Below are 27,965 nucleotides of genomic sequence, written 5' to 3'. Positions count from 1 at the left end.
ACAAGTCTCAGTTATTTACCTTTATTTTCAAGATTTTTTTTTTTTTTTGTTTTGCCCGGGTGCAATGTTACTCATAATATATACGTATATAACTTCGAGTTTTGATCGATTTTAATAACTCCTTTTCCTTGTTGAGATTCTTTATATAACCCATGACATGTGACAGAAACTTACCGTGAATATGAAAGCTTTCATATTTGCCTAGCAGATCTAGTTATTAATTTTTTTTTATTTTTTTTTTCTCAGAATCTAACCATGGGATCTTTCTGAAACTTTGACCTACCCCCCAAAAACGGGTGGCGGCTGTTGATTAAATATATTTTCAAAACGTTTTACAAATTCGAAATCACCGAAAATGACGAACGAAAAAATTGACAATGCGTAGTCGTAACTTTGTGGATTATTCGCCTATTTTAATAATTCTTTTTTCTTTGAGTACCTTCAAAAAAAAAATCATTTTCATCTGCAATTTCAGATTTTCGAATTTCGAAAATTCGTCTGTGATATAGACCCGGGAGTTGAGACCAACTTGACAACTTCTTTAATTTTTGCACGATTTTGTTGAATTTTGGAATGTAAGTAGATCTTACTGATCCGACATGAAAGATGTCATAAGAAATTTTTTAACTTATCTCCCTTTGGAGAAATAAAGGATCACAATTTTCAAAAAAAATCGACGAAATATAGGTCAGATTACCTTGAATTATTTTTTTCTGTAATAGCTACGACACTGCTGATTCGTACACAAAAAATGGAGTTTGTAGGTCAATCCGGAATCGCCACAATCCTGAAATGTTAAATATCCATAAGGCTTTTTTGATATTTTACTTACAGACAAGGGAATTATATTTTCCTTACAGACAAGGGAATTATATTTTCCTTACAGACAAGGGAATTATATTTTCCGAATCCTTGAAGGAAAGCCCATAAAATTTAGGGCTTAGAATTTTGATTTCTAGCAAATGCTGGGCGCCATTTTGAATTGAAAATGAAAAATAGTGAAAAATCCACATTAATGGGCTTGAAAACATACACAATAGGTCGTGGTTTAGAGAATCCGTCTCCTTTTACCGAAATTATTACATTTATGGATAGCCCGGCTCAGGCACGAATTTTAGGTATTTCGAATTTCGACTTTGACGTTTTTCGTGCCGACAAAGTTGTTTACAGGACAATTTCTTTCTCAAGATTCTGTCAAAGCTTTTATCCAAGAATCTAATCTTTGGATCTTTCTAAATCTTTAACCTGTCTCCCAGAATGGATGTTGACTTTGGAATACATATTTTCGAAACGCTTTATAAATCCGAAATCACCAAAGGTTAATGACGAAAGAATTAAACTACATAGCTGTAACTTTGGGAATGTTTGACCTATTTTACATATTTATATTTCTTTGGGTACTTTGAAACATTTACTTTTAGTCTGCTATTTTCGAACTTCAAAAATTACGTCATTGACATATTATTTCGGAAGTAAAAACGAATATAACAACTTCTTTAAAATTAGCACGATTTGCATGAAATTTGGAATAAAAGTAGACCTGATTCATTTCACTTAAACGATGTCTTTAGAAATTTTCTAACTTTTCTGCCCTTAGAGGGATCAAAGCACGATTTTCTTGATATTTGGAATGAAAGTAGGTTGATTCATTTAACTCGACAAAGTTATTTACGAGTGAAAAATCCCCATTAACGGCTTGGAAATACATGGAATAAGCCGCCGTTTCGTGAATTGGTTTCCTATTTCTAAATATTCGAATAGCTGAGGTCAATCCGATTCCAAAAATATAAGATTCATTACAAGTTATCTCAGTTTATTGTTCGATATTTTCTCGGCATTTTCCCAACTATTTTCTACTCATTTTCTGATCCTTCTGGGTTTTATACGACTTAATCGATTTTGCAACGGAAAGTAAATCCGATTCCAGCAATACGGCCTCATCCTTTTGGCCAGGACTTCACCCATCAGCCGTTTCAATACAGATATCCAGATCATAAAGGCATCGCCGTTAATTATATCGATAATTCACCTTTTAACCTAATTCAAGTGGTCTGGGAATATTAGACTGAACCTCGTAAGTGTCGTAATCTGGTGGGGAAAAGTAAATCTCCGACATAAGACCTATTCAATATGTTATATTCGAACCGTTTCTGACATATTTGGGGTTTCATGTTTGCGCATTGGTTTTGATTTTGTCTGATACATAATGTCCCAGCCAGGTGACTTTATTCTAGCTCTTTGAACTACAGAAATATCTTTCAAGTTTTAAAATAAAAAAGTGAAATGATCCGTATTTTAAACTTCTGGAACGGGGAGTCAATTCGATTACAGCAATACAAGTCTCAGTTAGTTCCCAGTTTTATTTTTTTGCCCGGGTGCAATGTTACTCACTATATATATACGCATAAATATCAGCATTTTCTAGCGTCGTTTCGCCTTGTCAGTGGTACAGAACGGAGGCCCTGACAAGAATAGCTGTCTAATCGTTCGGATGAGCCAATCAACTTAGGACCCGTCTATAAATTGGTGTCCACGTTAAAGGTTCCCTGGCAGTTGGAATTCGATATAAGAGTAGGCCATAGTGCCGCTGCCCGGGCAAAATTTCCCTCATAGCATTCTGTATAGCGTATGCCTGTCTTATTTAGCCCAGTAGAAGCAGAACAGCAGGACGTTAAAGCCTATTTCATTTCATATTAATAACCATGCAATTTAGGGTTGTATAATTTCCAAATGATCATTCCACGACACAATTTACTTGTTCGTCATTTTCCTGCCATTTCATTTTCTCGTGTGTCCCGTGTTTCAATATTTAGATCCGTATTTTAAACTTCAAGAACGGGGAGTCAATTCGATTACACCAATGCAATTCTCAGTTATTTCCATTTAATTTCCAGATGTTTTTGCCAGGGTGTCGGTGCACTGTTACTAAATATATACACGTATATAACTTCGAGATTTGATCGATTTTAATAATTCTTTTTCCTTGTTGAGATTCTTTATATAACCCATGACATGTGACAGAAACTGACCGTGAATATGAAAGCTTTAATATCTGCCTAGCAGATTTAGTTAGGATTAGTTCTCAGTGCCTGTAACAGATACCGATCTGGAACCTAATTTTCGACCGGGAAACCATGGCGACCTTCGGTTATAATTTTTTCACGACTAGTGGTCGGAACTAGAAACCGAACGCGAATGGTCCGGACCATCGTCTGTTCAAAGATGGCTGCCCCCAGGGACATGGTGATGACATTTTACTTTGCTTTAGACCTAGAGCATAACCCTGAAAAAAAAACTTAACCCTAAGGAAGGTCTATACATCTCTCCTTGGAGGATAATGAATCGCTGTGTTACATAGTTTCATAAACAAATAATACTTTCATGAAGTTAAATTTGCGCGAATCAAACTAATTTTAGAGACGACAAAATTCCTTGTAACTTGACTTTACTTTTTGCATAGCGCAAATATTGAAATAATGCGTAATTTTTAGATTTACATAGATTCAGACATAACATACGAGACAAAATTATCTGCTCATAGACGTAGCAACCATTTAAAATACATTCAAGCTTTCTTAAAATCATATACTTAACAAAAATAGTTATTCTTTCTACATATTCTACACTTTCGTTTCCTTGACACCGCCATCTTGGAACTACTCCGACCATGCTACAATAGCATGGTTCAGTATTTTCGGACTATGGTCCGGTCTAAATGAAATTCGGATTCAGTTAGTTCGATCATAGTCAAGAAATCACGATAACCGAAGGTCGCCCATGTGGTGGCTACTTGATAAACTATTTTGAAACTTCTGCGCAGACCGGAAGTGGCCGAAATGGCCAAAATCAAAAAGCGACCGTAGTTTCCTCAATTCTTGGCCTATTTTGAAACCAATGACATTTTTGGAAACCCTGTAACTTTTCCTGGAAGATAGCAGTTGAATATTTCGAAATTTCGAAACTTCGTCGCAGTCATTTTACGTCCGAAATTTTAAAAAAAAAGTTGTTTAAGAGATAATTTTGGTTATTTTTCCAGATTGTCAAGTTTGACTTACATATATGAATACCTGAAGTGAATTCGATTCCAGCAATATAGGTTTCATTCAGAGTTATCGCCATTTATTTTCGAATTTTTTCGAATTTTCTGCCCATTTTATAACCCTTATATTTTTGGGAAAGTCTCAATCGATGTTTCTGAAACTCCTGGATCATACAGCCATATGGTCAAACTGTTGCATAAAGCAATTCTAACAACGATCGTTAAACGGGAAGTAGTCAAAATAATGTCCGATTTTTGAAAATAACGCAAAAATTGGATGCTTTTGGGGAAAACGCGATTTCTCCATCCCATATCAAGCGATTAAACAAATTAAGGTATCTTTGGGTGGAACGAGGATTGGACTGGCGTATCATACCCAATTAATACGGATACGATGATCAGGAAACAAAATATGACACGCTGAAAATCAAGTATTTTCTGATTTGGAGGGGTTTGGGACGCCAGTATCTCCAAAACTGCTCCAGCGGTTTCTCTTAAACTTTCTCTATCGTGAAACCCTTCGGTAGTGTTGTACATGAAGACGTTCAATAGGACTTTGAAATTACTGGAATAGGAGAAAAAAGGGACTAAAAATCGAAAAAAGGGACTAAAAATCGAAAAAAGTCGAAAAATCGTTAAATTTTGGAAAATGCTCAATTATTTTTTTATTTCTATAGATTTTCAAAAAGGATTTATATATATAGCTGTTCTAATGTCAATTCTAATAATGTATAATATGTATTCAGTAATTGACATTTAATTTTCGATATTTTGACATTTTTGCATTTATGGCACATTTGAACATGGGATTCCTCATGGTGATTTCATCGGATCAGATAATGTAATATATCATTATAGAGCCCTGCGACCATTCAATTGCCCAAACCGGTTATTAAAACTATCCCGACAACGATCTCCATACCGGAAGTATTCAAATATTGAAAAAAGGGTAAACAATAGACTGTCATATGACATCTAAATGATACGATTTCAATGGTTAGGAAATAAATTATTGTACGCCGAAATCTAGTATTTTCCGTTTTGGAGACTTTTGAGACGCCTTTTTCTCGAAAACGACACCTACGATTTTTCTTTAAAAAATTTTACTCAGAGTCCAAAGGGTGGTCTATGGCGTGAATCCAAAAATGAAAAGCATTGAAATAATATAGGTGGTCCAAAAAGGGCCTCAATATTTTTAAAAAGTTGAAAAATCTTTAAATGCTCTTCATTTTTTTTTTTTTTTTTTTTTTTTTTTTGTTGAAAATAGCTCAATAGATGTTTCTGACATTTCTGGTAAAGAAAGTTAAGTATCCACACAACTTGATAAAACTATCTCAACAATTATCCAAAAACCGAAAGTAGTCGAAAAAATATCCGATATTTTGGAAGAAAAAAAACGTAAAACGTAAAATATGGTGCTTTTGCGAAAAAAGTGATACCTACGTCAGATTTCACCGAACCAAAACAACTAAAGTGGAAAGCCCGAATAATGGACGATCTTATGACATCCAAATGATACAAATTCGATGGTTAGGCTATAGATTATGAAACGCTGAAAATCTAATATTTTCCTTTTTGGAGCCCATTCAGAGGCTTTTATCTCGAAAATTCTGTTACTCAGAGTCCTATCGGTGGTATAGGGTATGAATCCAAATTTAATAGCCTCAATATGATATAAAGGGTTGAATAAGGGCCTCAATCTTTGAAAACAAAGTCGAAAAATCGTTAAATTACTGAAAATGCTCTTCAATTTTGTTTTTTGTTTTAAAAACTGCTCAATGGATGTTTCTGAAACTTCTGATACAGGAAGTTGAGTTCCCATACCACTTGTTAAATCTATCCCGACAATGATCTGTAAACCCAAATGGGTCGAAAAATATCCGATATTTTGAAAAAAAAAACACACACAGTACAAATTATATACTCGTACGAAAATCTCAATTTCTCCGTCGGGTGTCACTGAATCAAAAAATACTAAAGTATCGTTTGGTAGCTCTATGGGCTATTGTATGACACTCTTCCAGTCTGATTCCTGAAAGCCGGCTCAGTGCTGCTTGCAGGTCTAGTTATTATTCTTTTTTTTGTTTTTGTTTGGGGAGCTTATTTCTCAGCAACTATAACAGATAGGGGTCTGATGTTACATTTTCCCCCCGCAAAAGTGGTGTGCAGTTACTCCTTAAAGCTATTTTGAATTTTGTGCGCATAGCGAAAATGCGTGAAATCTTTAACGTGAACTAAACTTGAAAATCGCCCATAATTCTGTCAATTCTTTACCGATTTTTCAGATATTTACATTTTTGGATAGCTGGAGATATTTCTGAGCAGATAGCAGTTCAAAATAGTGGAATTTAAAAACTTTGTCGTTCTCATTATTTTTGGTGAAAATTGGATAATTTACTAGTATCCTAACCGATTCTAATGATAAAAGTTGAGGTTTTTTTGTGAATTGTTAGCTTTGATTTTTCACTTTTTTTCTTATTTTATTCAAAAACTGTAAGGCTTATTTTTTTAAAACGACTAATGTGATTTTTCTGAAACATCAGGAATATAAAGAAAGATGTATAAATTGTATCCAAACTTTGAAAAAATTCTGAAAAATGAGTGTCTGTGCGAAAACTACAATTTATCAATAGGTTGTTTACCGAGTAGTTAAAGTTTTATATTGTTAAATAGCCAATTAAATTGTACTAAAGCGACAACTTTCCATTGACTTTGAAAAGCAAGTTTAATTTTACGTTTTCGAGCAAGTTTAGACGCCATTTTCTCAAAAAGTACACCTAAAATGTTCTTTTTAACTTTTTCTATAGAGAATCTAATCGGTATTCTTGTGTAGGAAACCTTTGTACAACAGTCGGAAATATCAGGAGTAGTAGAAAAATGAGATCGAAAACGTGATATATTTACGACTTGTAACATGTTTCTTGAAAAGTTAACCTAACATTTTTTTGGGAGCACAGAGTGTAATCGGTAGTCTTATGTATGAAATCATTGCACAACAGTCTGAAATATCTGGAGTAGGAAAACAAAGGGATCGAAAATTGAAAACGGCGTATTTTATTGTTAAGCGAAACATGCAGCAATAGTGGATAAAATCTGCACGTATTGGCAACGTATAGAGCATATTTACTTAGAGTGCACTTTTCTTTCACAGTAAAGATATCTGAACTAAGGGTGTTTTTCTGTTAACCAAAATATGGAATTTGTTCTTCTACAGTGAAAATACGTCATTGTAGTAAGTAACAGTTTGCCCTAAAATTAAGGTGCCTGTTTTTCTTTCTATATGACGGTGTCACCTAATACCAGTGAATAAAAAGCTCTCCACTGGAGATGTTTAAAAATAAAATGCCATTCTTGCAAATTAGAGAAAACAGATGTATGTTTTGGGTAAATATGAAGTACTATTCGTCCCATTCGCGAAATTGTTCCTTTTTTTCCATTTTCCATTTCGCGTAGTTCTCAGAAATTGTAAGAAGTAATAGAGTTCTGAATACTAATGTTTTCCCATGTAAGTTATTAACAGTTAACACTTGTAAGTATTGCGAAAGTTGTGAGCAGATCCGAAATGATGTAAATCTTTAACGTGCACGACAACGTCTTGTGTAGAGACTCTTATTGGTATTCATGTGTATGAAACTTTTGTACAACAGTTCGAAATATCAGGGGTAGCCGAAAAATCGAAAATTGAAAAAAGCGTTTTTAATTGTCATCCGAATCGAGTCGTGATAGTAGATACTATTGTGAACACATTGAGCATGTTTGTATATAGAACTTTCTCTTTTACAGTGACAATATTTGATGTATGAGTGTTTTACTGTTAACCAAGTAACAGTTTTCCCCGAAATTAATATCCCTGTTTTTTCTGTTTACACGACGTGATCACTTAATACCAGTGAATAAAAAGCACTCCTCTGCAGCTGTAAAACTGTTCTTTTTTTTCTTTTTCCAATTCGCGTAGATCCCATAAACTGTAAGACGCGATAGAGTTCTGAATACTGATTTTTCCCCATGAAAATTGTCAACAGTTAGCACAGGTTAGCACCTATAAGTACTGCTAAAGGTTTGAGGAGACCGGAAGTGATGTAAATCTGTAATGTGCACGAAAAATGAAAAACGGCCCTTATTATGTCAATTGCCAACCGATTTTCCAAAAAGTTATATTTTTGTACAGCCGGGGATATTGCAGATGTGATAACTGTCGAATTGAGATATCATGTCGTTTTCATTTTTCCATTTAAAATTTGAAAATTTACTTGAATTGTTATTTCTTGGAATTTTGGGTTTTCAATTATATATTTGGATTGCCGACGTCTGTTCGATTCTACCGATTTAAGTTTATTATGTTGTGAATTGTTCAACTTTATTTTTTAATCCCTTCTATTGTAATACGCATCCAAAGAACGTGTAAATATCTGAGTTATGAATGTGTGTCTGGGTTGGGTGGTGCTCGTCTTTGTCTTGCATCCGGTGGCCATGTAACGTTTTGGGTAGCGTGAAAGCCGGTTCAGCACTGCCATGCAGGTCTAGTTAAGCTTTCATATGAAAGCTTATTGTTTCAGTTAAGATTATTAGTATGTAGGGTCTGTGTGTGTTTGTGTGGGTGGGTGTTTGTGTGCGGGTGTGTGTGTGTGGGGTTGGGGGGTTGGGATGTGTGTGTGTGGTGGGGGGGGGGTGTTTTGGTGGGTGTGTGTGGTGGGGGTTGTTACCTGCAAATCGGATTTCTCAGAATCTAACCATAGGATCTTTCTGAAATTTTGACCTACCCTGCTCCCCAAAAAATAAATGGGTGGTAAGTTTTGATTAAATATATTTTCAAAACGTTTTACGAATCCTAATCCGAATTTTACGAACGAAAAAACTGGAAATGAATAGTCGTAACTTTGTGGATTTTGGGCCTATTTTACTAATTATTTTTCCTTTGGTTACCTTGAAAAAACACATTTTCAACTGAAATTTTCGAAATTCGAAAATTCGTCGCTGTGATTTCGACCCGGAAGTTGAGACTTGACAACATTTTTAATATTTGCACGATTTTATTGAATTTTGGAATGGGAGTATAAATTATTGATGATCGTGAAGGATCTCATTAGTAATTTTCTAACTTATCTCCCCTTGGAGAAAATAAAGATCAAAGTTTTCAAAGAAATCGACAAAATATAGGTAAGATTGCCTTGAAAAAATTTTCTCTTCTGATATGTACATAAAATATGGAGTTTTTCGATCGAACCGGAAGTTCCACCATCTTGAAATTGGGAATGTAAGCAGATCTGGTTGATCCAACTTCAATGATGTCATTAGAAATTTTCTAAGTTATCTCCCCTTAGAGAAATTAAGTTTTCATTAAAAATCGGCAAAAAGTAGGTTAGATTGCGTTAAAAATTTATTTTTGTACTAGCTAAGAAATTACTTGATATCTTACTTACAGACATAGGAAGAACATTTTAAGAATTCTTGAAGGAATGCCTAAAAAACGTTTAGATTAGAATTTTGATTTCGGTCAACTGATAGTCACCATTTTGAATTGAATATGTAAAATAGTAAATAATCTTGGAAATGATCGGAATAGGCCGTCGTTTCGTGAATTCGTCTTATATTTCCAAAAAATCCACTTTAACGGACGTGAAAATAAATACAATAGACCGTAGTTTGGAGAATTCGTCTCCCATTTCCGACATGAATACACTTCTGGATGGCCTGGCTTATGGTCAACTTTTTGGTATTTGAATATTTCAAAAATTCAAATTTCGCCTCGGACGTTTTTCGTACCGACAAAGTTGTTTACGAGTGAAAAATTCCCTTTAACGGCTTGAAAATAATCGAAATCCGCTGCCGTTTCATGAATTCGTCTCCTATTTCCGAAATTAATACATTTCTGGTTAGCCTCCTTTCAAAAATGTGTGGTGGCTTTGGAATCAATAAATTTTCAAAACGTTTTACGAATCTCAAATTATCCAAATTTACTGATGAAAAAATCGACCTACATACTGTAACCTTTTGATTTATTTTACTTTTTTTTCCTTGAGTACCTTAAAACATTTACTTTTAATCTGCTATTAATATTAGTACGATTTTCATGAAATTAGGAATGTAAGTACAGTGGTTGATCCAACTTCAACAATGTCATTAGAAATTTTCTAACTTATTTCCCCCTATTTTAAAAACTGCAGAAATCTGAAATCAGGTCAAATGTTGATCGCGTACGATTAAGTTGGACATTAGGTACTTTTTTTGAAAGTTTTATCAAAAACGTTTGGTAAATAAAGGTTCTATGCAACTTATAATATGTTAAACAGAAAATTTTGCCCGGTTGAAATGTTTCTCGTTATAACTCAGCGACTTTTTCTTTTTAAGATTCTTGACAACATCGAACATCTGACGTGAAGTGATTCCTTGTTGAAATATCTCGTTATAACCCAGTCAGTTGTTGGCTATTTTGTTTTTTTAAAGTGAAGTCATTAAATTTTGGGGTTTTTTTAACAAAAGAAAAAGCGCAGAGCTATCAAATCTGGTCAGATTTTGATCGCAAACGATTAATTCGGCCAGTGGGTGCTTAGTTTTAAAGTTTTGTCAAAATCGGTTGCTAACCAAAGGTACTGTGCAACTTAAACTGTTAAAACGGAAAATTTTTCCCGGTTGAAATGTTTACTCTGATAACCTAGTTAATAATTCTGTTCTCTTTAAGATTGTTGACAAAATCAATAACATCTGATGGGTAGTGATGCTTGGTTGTTATGACTTAGTTTTTTACCGATTTAATTCGTAACAAATAATGGCAAATTTTGCCCGGTCGTTATAATTCGGCGAATTTTTTGCCGATTTTAATCATTCTTTTTCCTTTTTGCGATTCTTTATATAATCCATGACATGTGACAGGAAGTGGTCGTGAATATGAAAGCTTTCATATCTGCCTAGCAGATCTAGTTAGACTTTCAGATTACTAAAATTATTATTATTATAAGGGTTTCACACTGCGTAGCTTGTGTGAAACACTAAGTTTTTGTTAAAATTATTATTAGGGTTTCACACTGCGTAGCTTGTGTGAAACACTATTGTTTTTGTTAAGATTATTCTTCTTCTTTTTATTAGGCTTTCAGACTTTCGTCTTTCGTCTGAAAGACTATTATTTTTACTAAAATTATTAGGCTTCGTCTGAAAGCCTATTGAGATTACTAAAATTATTATTATGCTTTCAGACTTTTGTCTGAAAGACTATTGTTTCTACTAAATTATTAATATTATTATTATTATGCTTTCAGACTAAAATTATTATTATTATTAGAAAATTATTATTTTTAGGGAAATTATTATAATTAGGCTTTCAGACTTTCGTCTGAAAGCCTATTGAGAATATTAAAATTATTATTAGGCTTTGTCTGAAAGACTATTGTTTTTACTAAAATTATTATTTTTTATTTTTTTTTCGCCGGAGCCTATTTCTCAGTGCCTGTAACAGATAGCGATATGTGACCTAATTTTCTATCAGGAAACCATGTGGTGGCTACTTGATAAACTATTTTTGAAACTTCTGCGCAGACCGGAAGAGGCCGAATTTCCTGCGGTGCATAAAAATTAAAAAACGGCCGTAGCTTCGTCAATTCTGTACTTATTTTCATACAAATGACATTTTCAGAAACCCTGAGTCTTTTCTCGGACGATAGCAGTTGAAAATTTTGAAATTTCGAAACTTCGTTGCTGACTTCGAAAAATGAAAAATGTTGTTTAAGAGACAATTTTTGTTATTTTTCAAAGTTTTCAAATTTGACCTACCTGAAGACCATCCAATTCCAGAAATATGTTTTATTTCGAGTTATCGCCATTTATTTTTCGATTTTTTTCGAATTTTCTGCCCATTTCCCAACCCTTATATTTTTTGGAAAGGATAAATCGATATTTCGGAAAGTCCTGGAACATAAAGCTATATAGTTAGACCGCTTGAAAAAGCAATTTCAACAACGGTCCGGAAAAGGGAAGTAGTCGAAATAATGTCCGATATTTCGAAAAAAACCCTAAAAAAATGGGTGTTTTGGGGAAAAACTCGATTTCTGTGTCCAATATCAATGGATTAAACAAATTAAGCTTTCGTTAAGTGGCCAGGGGAATGGACTGTCGTATGATGCCCAATTTATACGGATAGTATGACCAAGCAGCAAAATATGACATGCTGAAAATCAAGTATTTTCTGATTTGGAGCGTATTTGGACGCCTGTATCTCGAAAACTGCTCCAAGGATTTTTCTTAAACTTTCCCTATCGAGAGTCCCTCCTGTAGTCTCGTGTATGAATCTATCCAATAAGACATTGAAATGTCTGGAATAGGTAAAATAACGTACTGAAAATCGAAAAAAGTTGAAAAATCGTGAAATTTTGGAAAATGCTCTATTACTTTATTGTTTAAACAAATTTTTACAGAAAAGTTACACATTCAGATAGCTGACCTAATTACGATTCTAACGATGTATAATATGTATTGAAATATTTAAATTTAATTTTCGATATATTGACATTTTTGCATTTTTGGCACTATTGAACATAGGATTTCCCAGGGACATTTTATCTGATCAAACAATGTAATATATCATTACATAGCCCTGTGGCTATTTGATAAGCCAATCCGGTTATTTAAACTATCCCGACAATAATCTCCATACCGGAAGTATTCAAAAAATGACGAAAAAAGGTTTAAAAAAATAGCGCTCTTGCGAAAAACTTGATTTCTCCATCAGATGTTAGTGGACCAAAAGAACTAAAGTATCGCTGGATAGCCCCATTAATGGACTATCATATGACATCTGAATGATACGATTTAGATGGCTAGAAAATAAATTATGGTACGCCGAAAATCTAGTATTTTCCGTTTTGGAGCATTTTGAGACGCCATTTTCTCGAAAACGAAAACTATCGGTGGACTATGGCGTGAGTCCAAAAATAACAGCATTGAAATAATATAAGTGGTCCAAAAAGAACTTCAATCTTGGAAAAAAGTTGAAAAATCCTTAAATTACCGAAAATGATCTTCTAATTTTCTTTCTTTAGAAAACAGGTGAATGGATTATTCTGAAACTTCTTGTACAGAAGGTAAGGTAACCAAACAACTTGTTAAAGCTATCCCGATAATGATCCAAAAACCAGAAGTAGTCGAAAAAAATTCCGATATTTTGAGGAAAAAAAACGTAAAAAGTAAAAAAATTGGCGATCTTGCGATTCCACCGAATCAAAACAACTAAAGTGTCATTGGATAGTTCGAACAATGGACGATTTTATGACATCTAAATGGTAAAAATTCGCGGGTTAGGCAATATATAAAGGAACGCTGAAAATCTATTATTTTTCTTTTTTGAGTCTATTCAGACGCTTTTATTTCGAAAACTTCTCTTATTTCCTTTCTTAAACTTATGTTACTTAGAGTCCTAACGGTGGTCTATGGTGTGAATCCAAATTTAAACGCCTTAATATAGTATAAATGATCCAAAAGGGCCACAATCTTTGAAAAAAGTCGAAAAATCGTTATATCTGTAAATCTGCTTCTAATGGTATAAGGGAGGTAAAACTGTCCAATGGATCTTTCTGAAACTTCTGGTACAGGAAGTTAAGTTCCCATACCACTTGTTAAATCTATCCCGATAATGATCCGTAAACAGGAAGTAGTCAAAAAAATATTCGATATTTAAAAAAAAAGACAGTAAAAAAATCGGTGCTCTTGGAACAATCGGGATTTCACCGTCGAGTGTGACCGGATCAAAACATCTAAAGTATCGTTTGATAGCTTGATAAATGGGCTATTGTATGACACACTTCCTGTCTGATTCCTGAAAGCCGATTCAGTTCTGCTTGCAGGTCTAGTTAGGCTTTCAGACTAAAATTATTATTAAGCTTTCAGACTTTTGTCTGAAAGACTATTGTTTTTACTAAAATTATTATTATTATTAGGCTTTCAGACTTTCGTCTGAAAGCCTATTGAGATTACTAAAATTATTATTATTATTATTTCAGACTTTCGTCTGAAAGCCTATTGAGATTACTAAAATTATTATTAGGCTTTCAGACTTTTGTCTGAAAGACTATTGTTTTTACTAAAATTATTATTTATTATTTTTTTTTTCGCCGGGGCCTATTTCTCAGTGCCTGTACCTAATTTTCTATCAGGAAACCATGTGGTGGCTACTTGATAAACTATTTTTGAAACTTCTGCGCAGACCGGAAGTGGTCGAATTTCGTGCGGTGCATAAAAATTAAAAAAAACGGCCGTAGCTTCGTCAATTCTGTACTTATTTTCATACAAATGACATTTTCAGAAACCCCCGAGTCTTTTCTCGGACGATTATTATTATTAGGGTTTCACACTGCGTAGCTTGTGTGAAACACTATTGTTTTTGTTAAAATTATTATTCTTATTATTATTATTATTCAAATTCAGTTTTGATTAGATCTCAGCAACTGCTTGTCGCATCGTTTCGATTTCTTCGGTTTTACTGAGAAAGTGGGTGTTACTTAGAGGATAAAACTATTTTGAACGTTCTGCGACAATGCGAAATGTCCGAAATCACCGAAGCTTTCGTTTTTAAAAATATTGCAGTAATGTTAACAATAATCGTTGGATTTTAACTTTCGATGCATTTTGGCATAGCCGGAGACAGGGCACATAGCTACGTTACTTTTGATTTTTGATTTTCGGCAAATCTTCGCAGATATTAGGCGCCAAATTTAGAAAATTTAAATTTTTACAATTTTTTTTTATTTATGACTATTTTTTAGTCGTGTTTTACACAGAATTAAAGAGTCATCTGACTTGAGCAAAAATGTGAAATGTTTTTGTTTCCGTAATTTTCCTTGGCCGCCATTGGCTAATTCAGTTTTTCAGTCCTAGATTAATTATTGATTGTTCGATTTGTATAAAACAAAGTTCATATGCTCCGTTGTCTCAATTGTCATTTTTTTTGTTACCGGTAGAGTTACCAGGTTACCACACATTTCATGTGGCACGGCTACAGACCCTATTTACAAACCGATTTCAATGAAACTAGCAGATTATAATTATATTACATCCCACTTCTACCTCGTTGCCAGTGGCAAACTTTGATAAAACTGTCCTGTTTATTTACAATACAGGCATAAAAGTATCCGTGTATCAGAAATGAACAGTACGCTTTCCAAGTTTCCATAAAGAGTACTGTTCATTTCCGACAAACGAACACTTTTTTACAAGCAGGATGAAAACAAACGCCTAGAAAGTCATAAATTTTATTACAAATAAATTTCAACGGACAAACCATCCACCGATGCACACTTCACCAGGATTGACCCACGTTGTGCAGTTTCCTTCACATTAAGTTTAATATAATTGCAGTCCTCTACGCCAGGGACAAGTTGTTTTGACGATGTAGTTGGCTTTAGTTCACTGACTTCGTCAAAACAACTTCGTCTTTCAATACGGGGTTCAGTCTAAAGAAAAACACGTGACTGTTTTACGCTTAGGGTAACGCAGCAAGACACACGTGTAAATACTACTCGGGGCCCTGTTTCACGAAATTTTAACTAAAGATAAAATCCAAATTTTAGTAGATACTTCAATTTTGATTGGCTAAGCACTAAAATCAATCTAATATTATCCAATCAAATTACTAAAATTTGGATTTTATCTTAGTTAAAATTTCGTGAAACAGGGCCCAGGTCGTTTCTCCACTGCGAAATCATTCTACCACGAAATGTAACGTGAGGCACAGAAATGAATAAATAAAAAAGCAGTAACTATTTGTCACATTTCGCTTGACATGACTCGATAATAAATACTATTTTTTACATTTCGCTTCACAATACTCGATAGAAATGTGATGTAAGTGACTTATTAGCACCTTTCCTCGGTGTATCGGTGAAGATCAGGACAGTTAAGGTGTATCCTGATCTTCACCGATACACCTTGGAAAGTATGCTAATAACTACTACTTAATAGGCAAAGTTTCGGTCACTTCCGGTTAGCAGTTTCCGAGATATCAAGCTACCACACATTCATTTGGCACGGTTACAGACCGCAATTATCAACCGATTTCAATGAAACTTGCAGATTATCATAACATTAATGATATCTTACAGTAGGCGATATTTCGACCACTTCCGGTTAGCATTTTCCGAGATATCATGTTACCACACATTTTATGTGGCACGGCTACAGACCGCAATTACCAACCGACATCCATGAGACTTATAGAATATGATAACATTAATAATATCTCAGAGTGACCACAATTTCGACCACTTCCGGTTAGCAGGTTACCACACATTTTATGTGGCACGGCTACAGACCGCAATTGCCAACCGATTTCAATGAAACTAGCAGATTATAATAACATTAATAATATCTCAGAGTAGACAAAGTTTCGACTACTTCCGGTTAGCATTTTCCGAGATATCAGGTTAACACACATTTAATGTGGCACGGCTACAGACCGCAATTTCGGCAGCCATGTTTTGACGTAGTGTTACTAAATATAGACGGGTATCCCTAATGATGGCGTTCAGCGTTAAAATGAGTAAGCTAGAAGATTTGTTAAGCTTTTCTTTAATGTCTAAGATTGCTCTAGCCAAATTAAACGTTGATCATGCGACATCTTATTGTTATCTTAAACCCAAACAAGGCGACAGTTTAAAATCAGCTCTTATCAGATACAATCGTAGGCCTACCGGCTATGGCAAATCGCTCATATTTCATTTTTTTTATTGTCGTATTTCTCAAATTCCAAAATATCAATTATTGTTTCGTTAAATTCCATTATATTGGTCTTTATTGCATACTTCTGCGTCCGAACATGGTTTTGTTTACATTGGTAATGTGCACAAAAAGAGATGCGCACTGCCGGGGGGAATATATGGCCAAAAATTCCAATTACTATCATTTAAATGTCAACACAGGTGCAATTAAATCTCTCAAAACACATTAATAAAAAAGGGTGGGGTGCGGCATATATAGCCTCTCTTAACGGTATGGCGGAGTGAAAAATGTCTAGAAAGACTGGAATATTGCTTTCTACATGAAGGAAATGCAAGAATTTAATGTTTCAAAAAAGAAAAAAATGCTTGTTCTCGGTAAAATAGTGGCAAAATTGAGCCAACCCCTGTTTAGAACATTTTGTACAAACCCACCTGCTGTACATTATTAACTCATTGTTACCAATTTTCAATTTTCTGTAGGAAAGCTGGAGCTATTTCTAAACCTGATCCCATCTAAGTTATATTAGCAATGAAAATAAGGGCATTTTTAGACATTTTGACTCATTTGAGTAGTCATGAAAGGATTAATTTCTACATCGAAATGGGAGGAATCTCGCGATTTTTTGTGAATATTCCTGATTTTTAGACAAAATTTGGTGAAATTCCAATACTGTTCACTTTATCTGTGCTTTCTGAGGCTGAATAAGCCATAATTGGGCATTAAAATATTTTACTTACTGTTAAAAATTAAATAAAAACTGAAAATTGAGAAATCTGCAGTAAAATCACATTTTTTCTCCAAACTTTGATTTTTTTTTTTTTTTTTTTAAATTAACTTTTTTTTTTAGTTTTTCTGTATGTCAAACTATTTTATTCATGTTTTCTGAGAATTTAATCCTCATATTTTCAAAACTAAGGCATATCATTCACAGCATTATCACACACAGACAGGCCACAGATCATTAAAGATTTCCCCATTGACTTTAATGTTTATTCTTGTATCTTAGACTGGCTCTAAATTTTTCCAAAATTTTCGTTGGGTAGAACGCTTTCTACCACAGATGGAGCAACATGTGGCAACTTCTTGCCCAAAAGCACGTATGAGGTTCTTCATGAAAAACTTGAGATACACAAGCTGGAAGTAGAGACTAGTAAAAACATGCAATTTTAGGCCATACATTTCAACCTAACCAACCTCTCAACTCTTGTATCCTTCCGCATCAAAATTATGAATATTCACCAAAACCTGGCAGAAAATGTATTTTCAAACCCTTTTCTTCGATTCTACTCCAAAAAGTCAACAAAAATCGCCATGCAAAAGGGGGGAAAAGGAAAAGGGAGAGGAAGACTAAAACTAGCTTTGGCCCTTGTTTCGTGTTGACGGCGTAGGAATATTTGGTGATTTCTGTCCATATTGAATAGCGCAGTGACATAGGAACCAGCCTGACGTCATTTAGAGCAGGTTGTCCAGTCTATAAATAGAATGGAAGAGAGTGTTATCTTATTATGTCACGGATATTTTCATTACGTCAAAATTGTTTTCCTTGGTATTTACGTCATTTACGCGAAAGAAAGAATTACAAGAAAAATGTTAAATATTTTGGGCTACAATATCGATAAACACCTCCTGTTTAGAATTTATCGGACTGTTATTGTCCATTTGATAACAGTTCTCTACATTCTAAACAGTCGGTGTTTATCTCCTAAATAGATTACAATAAAGTCATTATCTCAATCCCAATCCACAAAGACTCGCCCAATGACGTCGAAAACCACCTTATATGGATAGTGGAAACTTACACCAGAACTTACCTCATATTGACTTCTCAAAAGTCTGGACAAACCTCCACCAATGCCTAACTCCAAAAATTACAATAAACTGCTAGATACGACAAGGATACCCATTATCTATAATTCTATATTCAAAGTTCAAAGTTTTTTATTCTATGTTGAGTCATACGACTCATCAGATACAAAACATACAAATATTTACAAGATTATTTACAATATACAAATTATTACATTAGTACAAAGTAGAGAGATGAACAATGTAGGTTAAATAAATAGAGGATATTTGTCATTTTAGAGTGAATAACATATTTTATTTCATCGAGAAGCAAGAAAACTTATATTTTCACGAATGCGTAGCATGGGTGAAAATATAAACGTTTTCTTGCTTAGAGATGAAATAAAATATGTTATTCACGACAAAACGACAAATGTTCTATTTATTTTATGATTTTACAATCATTTTAGGTAAAAACAACTAGCCAGTGGAATAACACTTATTTCACTGATAAAACGTGGTATTCCACTACTGATCATAAAAAAGACGATTATTTAATTCTTTAAATGTTTGGCTCTTTTGTAAAAGATAAATATAAAAATAGACCAAGGTTACACAAGTCTTTGAAATTATTAACTTTTAACAGCTGGATCAGTTTATATACACTTCGATTTGTAAAATAATAAGGTTTTATATAGCGTTTGCGTATACAATAATAAGGTTTTATATAGCGTTTGCGTATATCGTCAAAAAAGGGGCATATGATGCGTTTCGTCTTCAATCTCTGCTAGGTTACATAATTCACAGAGCCTTTTTTGTCTTTCTATATTTTTGTACCTACCAATTTCTACATTTAGACTATGTGCAGATAGTCTAATTTTTGCAATTATTTTTAATATATTTAAAATGTATAGGTTTACTTAAATAATACTGAAGAGAAAAGTTAAAAATACTGTGCTGGTACAAGTAGCCTTTAGGAGAAGAACAAATTTTTTCAAAACAATTTTGCTTATAAATATCAAACACTCTACTCTTAATTAATATAAATGACTGCTTATTGAAAAGATTGTTTTCCCAGACATAACCAAGACCCATATTAAACAGTTCATTTTTTATATTTAAAATCTATGTACAATTGTGTTTTATTAACTCATTTAAACATGATTTTAACAGTACATTTGAAGTTGAAGCTAACTTAATAAAGTAATTGAACATTCTAACTTTTCCAATAATATATAGTGGATAACGACCAAGTTCATAATAAATCATACAATTATTTGTAGAATGGCGAACACTTATGAGTTTTTTGCAAAATGAACTGCTGTAACACTATTTTAGTATAACAGAGATCAGTTAAGTAAATATATGATTTATTTATACACAGATCATGTGTAAGTTGTAAAGGACATTGAATTAATTAGATGTTTAATAAGTCCGTGCCTTAACAGAAGTTTATACAGAGGTGAAACGTCAATATCATATAATATCAAAACTAGCAGAGGTCATGAAGTTCTATGCACCTAAATGATCATTCAATTTGAAGAAAGGTAGAGATCACTTTGTCACATTCCTTTCCCACCCACGGGTTATAACTAACAAAATTTCCACAGTAACATCACACACGCTATCATATTAGAAACAAGATACAAACATCATTTCTAAACATTACAAAAAGGAAATTTATACAATCAAAGGATAATTTAAAGAAAACAATAGCAAATATTTTATAAAATAGAAAAAGGTACTTATTATAGAAAAAAAATTAACATAGGATTTTGTCATTTTGTTTTTTACTTGAGATAGTTAATGATAATGAATGATTTGAACACATTTTACAACACATTTTACCAATCTTAAATAAGATAATTTTCAAAGAACTTATCAAAAGTAGCAACGGTTTATCTCTCTATTTCTTATACAAAACACAAACAAAACACATTCGCTTCTAACTTAAGCGCAACCCTACTTCCTTGAGGGTATAAACCGATTCTTCTTAATAAGAATACAAAACTCGAATTTACGAGGCAAAAACTCTTTAAAAACTTTCCTGTTACGTCGGGGTATATACAAAACAAAACAAAAAAATAACATAGGAGATAAAACCGTGAATACTATGTGAATGTTTGTGAGTTAATGTCTTCACCGCAAATATAGCAATGGACGATGAAAAATCTATTAAACCGTTTAGTCAAGAATTTCCTGTTTAGGAACTTAACTCAATTCCAGTCAAACAATCACAAAATATTTTACTTCTAAATATAAACCTCTTATTACTTTGTTACTATTCACTTTAAAAGCCAAACTATGTGTTCAAAAACAAACAATTACCATTTACATTCTTTTAAAAACAAAATGACTCACCGTAAAACAACAATTACACACAATTTCTGTTCCGCTGCCCTTGATCGGAAAGTCGTTTGCAGTTTGTTTGTTTGTTTTGGGGGTTTTTTTTGTTTTGTTTTGTTTTTGTTTTGTTGTTTTTTTTTTTTTTTGGGGGGGGGTTGGGGGGGGGGGGGTGTGATTGCTCGGTTCTTTCTTCATTTCCATCTTTTAATTTCGAATTTCCCTATCGTTGAACTGAGTATCTCCAATCATTGACCCATGTTCATCGTGAAGGACTTCCCGCTGTCATGGCGATTAACTCCCAGGTTCACAGTCATGGCATCCATTAACTAATCACTGTAAAACTATTTTAGTATAACAGAGATCAGTTTAGTAAATATAGGATTTATTTACATCAGGTATATATAACAGCTACAGTTACGTACAACGTACAACGTACATACAACAACAATACAGGTAAAACTATACTACAACAGTAACACATATCACTATGTAAAATCCACCATTCCGCCCATCTGCCAAGGCAGTGGTTGAACTCGGGTGAGTCCCTACGCCAGTCTCCGCGTCTCTCCTTTGCTCTCCGCTTTCTCTGTCTAACTGTCAGTAAACTCCTGCTTATATAGCGTACGATAAATAGGGGAAATGGACAAGAGTGAATTATCATATATATAGTATTGTTTATTTATCAGATTATGGTATCTGTAACTGCACTGCGTATTTCTCTTGAAGTCATGAAGTTCTGCTGAGTGTTATACACAGATCATGTGTAGCTTATAAAGGACATATTGAATTAATTAGATGTTTAATAAGTCCGTGCCTTAACAGAAGTTTATACAGAGGTGAAACGTCAACATCATATATTATCAAAACTAGCAGAGGTCATGAAGTTCTATGCACCTAAATGATCATTCAATTTGAAGAAACGTATAGATCACTTTGTCACGCACAGAATTCTTTCTACGTCTGACGCTTTATGGAAGCCCCAGATTTCAAATCCATGGCTTAAAACACTGTTCACGTATGTGTCAAATATAGAGATTTTAGTTACAATGTTAAAGTAATTCTCGTTACATGTTTTTAAAATGGCGTATACGATAAAGCTTTATGACCCTGGTCAGCCTCATGCTTTTGTGTTTTTAGAAATTTATCATTGCAGTGTAATAACAGGCCCAAATAATTAAATTCATCGACAGTATCAATATTCAGACCACTGTAATGCCATTTATCTTTTCCTATTAATTTACCTCCGTTCCTAAAAACGACAATTTTAATTTTAGAGACATTTACAGTCAGACGTTTCTGAAAATATGGTTTTATCGTCGGGGTACATTAACAGGAAGAGGTTTAATGATACTAACGATATAGATTGACAATCATCATTTTTTAAATTTTCTTCAACATCATTTATATAAAATGAAAAAAGTTGTGGTGATAAAAGACACCTTGGTATTTAACCCGACATTTAACTTTGTCATACAGTGAACGAATTAGTTTTAGAATTTTACCATCAATTCCTTCTTGGATTAATTTGTACCAAAGACTAGAGCGATGAACAAAATCAAATGCTTTTGAGTAACCAATGAAACAACAATAAAGACTTTTTTTTTTACGTTTTAATGTACAATTAATTAATGGTTGTAAAAGAAATATGGCATCTATAGTGGATAGACCTTTTCGAAAACCAAATTGTGAATTTGTTATGACGTTATTAAGTTTATCAAATGTTAATATCCTTGTATTTAGAACTTATGTAAAAAGTTTACCGAGGCAACTTAATAAGGTGATACCTCTGTAATTGTCGGGTATATTGATGTAACCTTTCTTGTGTACTGCCACAGTGTTACCTATACACCATGATGTTGGAAAAAATCCAAAGCTCAATATGTCATTGAATAATAAAAGTAGACAAGTTAATAATTCATTTTTACAATGTATAAATAATTCATTTAAAATGTTATCATTGCCGCATGCTTTACCGTCTTATAATTGTTTAATGGCTTCGAGTATTTCACTACCTGTAAAAGGCATATCAATATCTGCAATCGGAGAATCATTGATACATAAATAATTATCATGAATATATAAGTAATCGTCGACAATTCGGTTATTATTTGTAGAAAAGGTCTTTGAAAGATTTTTAAAGTGTTCGTGAAACTCGTTAATTCCAATGGAAGGGTTTAATTCTTGTTTTTTTTCTTTTTAAATATTTTATGAAAGGTGGCTAGATTGTACTTACGTACGTAAATCATCATATTACCGTGTTGAGTCCTATAGGTTCGTTTAAGTTTAATTTCCATTTTTTGTAATTTAGTTTGGCTGTTGATAGATTTAATCGATTTTCTAAACATTTGTTTCTATTAAAGATATTTAAGGCATGTTTATAATTTTTGTACAATTTATCGCATGTAGTATCAAACCATGGTTTGTTACATTTATTAGGATTTTTTTTTGATGGTTTTTAACAAACGATTTGTTACAATAGGGGGTAGCAGTTCAGATAATGTGTTAGAAAATGTATCAATACATGCGTCAATTGAAGTCTGGTTTAAGTCATTAAGAAAACAATTATCTAGAATACTTTGTTGATTAGTGTTCAGTAGATTTTTGATAACTTCACATTTATCCTTGTCCAATTTAACATAGTTCACAAGCTGTGGTTGTGATATCCAAAACACACTGGAGCATGATCTGAGAATTCAGTAAATACACCCGATTTAAACGATTTTATGACACTTAAGTTGAGTATAGTGAACTAATAAATAGTCAATTAAGCTGCTTCCCTTTGAATTACTAAAAGTAAAGTTCCCCTCGCGATCACCGTCAAACCTCCCATTCACAATCCTGAATTCTGTCGAAATGCATATTGACAGCAGTAAATTCCTAAAAGACTTGCACACTTTGTCCATATTTTTGCGAGTTTAAATATTTAAGATTGGTGGATCGGGCTCATATAATATGATTAAATCACTCAAAATATTTTCATTAGATTTAGATAAAGAATCATGCGCAATGAAATCATAGTTAGTTGAGGTTCTACTGTTGAGATCACCTGTTACAATTATTGTGTTGTTGGCAGTGTCATATTTCCTGATATTGTTTTCTAGACAATCAAATAGGTTTATATCAGTCTGATCATAGAAGATGCTATTGTATTGGGGGAAATAACAAGAGAAAATTATGATATTTTGCCCTTGGGTTGATTTAGGTGATATTATGATCACGATCAAACAGTCTAATATGCTATCAATAATATTACATATATTACAAATTTCATTCTTCAAACAAATAACAATACCACCACCCCTGCAGCCAGTCCTAGCAAAATTGTGCACTGAATAGCCGGTGACTTCAAATACATCCATATCCTTTATCCAACATTCATATAGGCATAAGAAAACATATCCACGTATTTCCGTTAAAAAGTTATTGTCTTTTATTTTGTTTCGTAAACCTTTGCCAATGTTCCAAGAAATGACTTTGAGTTCACTCTCCCACTTGTCTTAGGCCTGTGGGAAATTGGCGACTCTTCAGACGAGGAACTAAACATGATTGTCGCTTAGCGGCTGGACGCCTTATATCCCCTACCTGTCTATCTACTCTGGAGGATAGATCGGGTACTAACTGAGTATTATCAAGTGTGTTCAATGGATATGTATGTTTGGCTCTATCATATAGTTGGTTATTGCCAAACAGCTAATCTCTTACTAGTTTTGTCTTGTAGCCCTTGGCTTTTAGTTCTCTTATGACTGGATACAATTTCTTGCATTCAGCCTCAATAGAAGCAGGGAACTGTTCATTAATTCCGTATGGTTTATTTTTAAGTTTATAACCTCGACTCTTTACCAAAGAGCGCTCGGTGTTATACAGGAATCTGGCTACAATCGGTCTGTGTTTATCATCTTGAAACTTTCCAAAACGGTGAACATTGCCTAGTTCAACCTTTTGTTCGATTCCTAATTCTCTATGTATAAAGTCTCTTAATTTACCTTCCGAGTCTTCGTGTTTGTGTTCCTTTCAGCCATTAAATATCAGGTTACACTTCATTGAACGACACTGGAGATAAATCACAGTTCCTTCTAATTCCATTTGTATGTCTTTCATGCGTTGTAATTCTTTACCTCGGTACTTATTATCCTTGTATACAATGCCTATTTGATAGCGATCCTTCAAATTGTAATTTGATTCTTCCGTCAGTTGCTTCTCTATTTGTTTAACAGTTTCAGATAGGCCGGATGTTTCACACTTTAAATGAGAGTAATCCTGTTTCAAACTTCCAATATCCAGTTCAAGGTTGTTAACTTTTTGCTTTAGAGTTGATAAAAAGCAATACACCTCATCTAATATCACTAATTTCGTCTCGATGTGATTCAGTCTTATGTTCAGGTTTGTTATTAAGTCCATAATCTTTGCCAGAGTAATAGTATCTTCTTTAATCGCGTTTACAGCCGTTTGTAGCGTAGAGGTATTATTTTCTTGTGAGATTGTACCAGTAAAAAAAAAAAAAAGACGCTTTACCTCTATTACGGTCACACATTGTGTAAACGAGATAATTGTGATCTTAAAAAAAGGCAATCAGATATGAAGTACTGCTCTTCGAATCAAACAAACTGTCGTCAGGCCCGTAACTAAGGGGGGGGGGGGGTCATTCAGATTTTCCAGCTTGGTTTCCCCTTGTCAGTGATGCAGGACGGAGGGCCTGACAAGGACAGCTGTCTAGACGTTCGGATAGGACGATAAACCGAGGTCCCGTGTACACATTGGCGTGCACGTAAAAGATCCCTTGGCAGATGGAATTCGATATAAGAGTAGGCCGTAGTGCCGCTGCCCGGGCAAAATTTCCCTCATAGCACACTGTATGGCGTATGCCCGTCTTCATTAGCCCAGTTTAGGAGCAGAACAGTAGGACGTTAAACCCCATTTCATTTCATTTCTTACTAGTTGAGTTCAACAAATTCGGTTCCATCTCTGATTCACAGCTTATTAATTCAAAGACTGAAAGTCTTCAATTTACAGATCCAAACTGAAATTATAACCCCAAAAAGAGGCTATAAAACTTCTAGGGATATGGTTTGGCACTAACAAAATGGGGAAAAAATGGCTACCGATTGTACAAATAATCAGATCAACAATCCAGACATGGGAAAATTCCTCTCTATCGTATAAGGAAAAACCTTACATACTAAGTAAAGTATGGTTCGTTGCTAGGATAGTCGCCCCATCGAATTCAATTATTAAAAATATAAATCAACTAATCTACAATTTCATTTGGGAAAACAGAAATGCAGCAACAGCTCCTAGTAAATGCTATCAAAGATAACGAAAGTCCTTGGGTAGGCTTATACATATACTGGCTGGGATTTCCCACAAGGAATACCCTGCCGAAATATGCATCTAATATATAGATATAAAATAAACTTACAACAACCTCAAATCATCCATCAAATATGCATACAGTACAAAACTCAGAGACATATATTAGTCTCTAATTGACATAAAACACACCCTACCATAAATAAACAAACAATTACCTCATAATATTATTGACTTCTTATAAGACTGGACAAACCTCGACCAATACCCCTTCTTGACTGGAAAAGAAAAAGACTTGATACATGTACACAATCACTAACAATGTCACGCTAACACAAGATATTCTGCTGTTTAGAAATATAGATACCAAGAGCTATAAATGCCACTATTGCAACAAAGCTACTGAATCTTACCATCACCTATTCCTGAATTGCCCAAAATTACAATTCTATAAACGTTTCATTACCACAGACATAAACACCATTCATTTCACAACACAATTCAAAATTAACAATGACACCATCCATCTACATGATGTAAAAACTGAGTACATTCACGATATATACCTATACCTGCCCATCATATGGTCTAGCCGGACACATCCCGTATCCACAAATATTTCAAAAGATCTGATATACCAATTCTATACAAATAGAAAACAAGGTTTCGTCATGTATGAAACTTTATTTTACTATTACTCCCTTATATGAAAATATTTACTATGCTATTATCACTATAAGTTGCCCAACAAAGGGCACCTTATACATTTCCGCTTTCGTAAATTAGCACTGCTACACATGTTTCAAAACAGCCCTATCTTAATTGTATTTACAGACACAGCCAATACATATACCATTGTAACAATCTATTAAGAATTATTTTGTCCATTTCTATTAACTGTTTAATATGCTCTAAAAACAACTATTCCATCACAGACCAACTACAATTCTAATTCATGTGAATTACAATCACTTATAATAACCTAAGGTCCGGATGGCCTAGTGGTCTAACGCTTGTGCCTTTGATCACACGCTCTTTATCCTTTAGTTAAGTTCAGTGGCATCGAGCCCAGATGGGACAATCTCGCGGATATCACTCACAACCAAACTGCTTCAGACCTCTACACTCAAGTGACTTTTTGAAATGAAAATGGACCACTTTTTAATCCCGAAGTGGCCTGGTTGTGCTGAGGGGACGTACGTTTACCCCCCGCCCGACCCCCTTTCTCTATTTATCCATCCCGTTTCAAACTCTCTCTCTACTATAACAACCCAGTCATAGTTTAAAGTTTTACCGCTATCTACCCACTGTCTAGCGACATGTGCTTTGGAAGTATGAGGATTAACATAATTTTCTGACCGAATCATCTCCATTTTTAGTATTATGAGGAACAGTACGTACATCTCGACCAACCAGACACTCTAGGCTACGAAACAATTAAATCTAGTATTTATGTATATACATGTATAATAATATTGATATTGAAGTAAATGTAAATAATTAAATATTGACTTTCAAGTAATGTAAATAACTAAATGCTATAATATTAAATTGGATATTGCATTGTATATAGTTTCATGCATATTTGAGTTTTAAAAAAAAAGAAAAGAATACTTTTCGAAACGTCGCTCAAAATAAATAGTAGCTGTTTTCCATATGTATATGTTATAGTTTAGTACTCTATCCAGTTACTAAATGAATGGTTCTCATTGATTTGTGATTAAAGATGCAACAGGCTGACAAGTAGATGCCGTTTTTATTAGCACAAATTTTAATATTTGAGACTGTG

General features: G+C 33.8%; 1 long non-coding RNA gene across 10 annotated transcripts in view; it reads right to left on the bottom strand.

Moving 5' to 3' along the window:
* LOC130013095 (uncharacterized) overlaps positions 1–27,965 on the bottom strand; it is a 139,168-nt gene that overhangs the window by 60,453 nt on the left and 50,750 nt on the right. For 3 of the 10 annotated variants that reach the window (XR_008788441.1, XR_008788437.1, XR_008788440.1), the window contains exons 2-3: positions 26,395–26,454; positions 698–787 (exon numbers count right to left, since the gene is read on the bottom strand). The exons of 3 other annotated variants lie outside the window; for them this stretch is intronic. This is a non-coding gene — a long non-coding RNA (uncharacterized LOC130013095). The remainder of the gene's footprint in view (positions 1–697; positions 788–26,394; positions 26,455–27,965) is intronic. 4 more of the 10 variants (XR_008788439.1, XR_008788442.1, XR_008788438.1 and 1 more) reach the window with 2 other exon arrangements.

Source organism: Patella vulgata, chromosome 1 (genome assembly GCF_932274485.2).
Source record: "Patella vulgata chromosome 1, xgPatVulg1.2, whole genome shotgun sequence".
In the NCBI taxonomy this organism is placed as follows: Eukaryota; Metazoa; Mollusca; class Gastropoda; family Patellidae; genus Patella; species Patella vulgata.
This window is presented reverse-complemented; position numbering and strand designations above follow the sequence as displayed.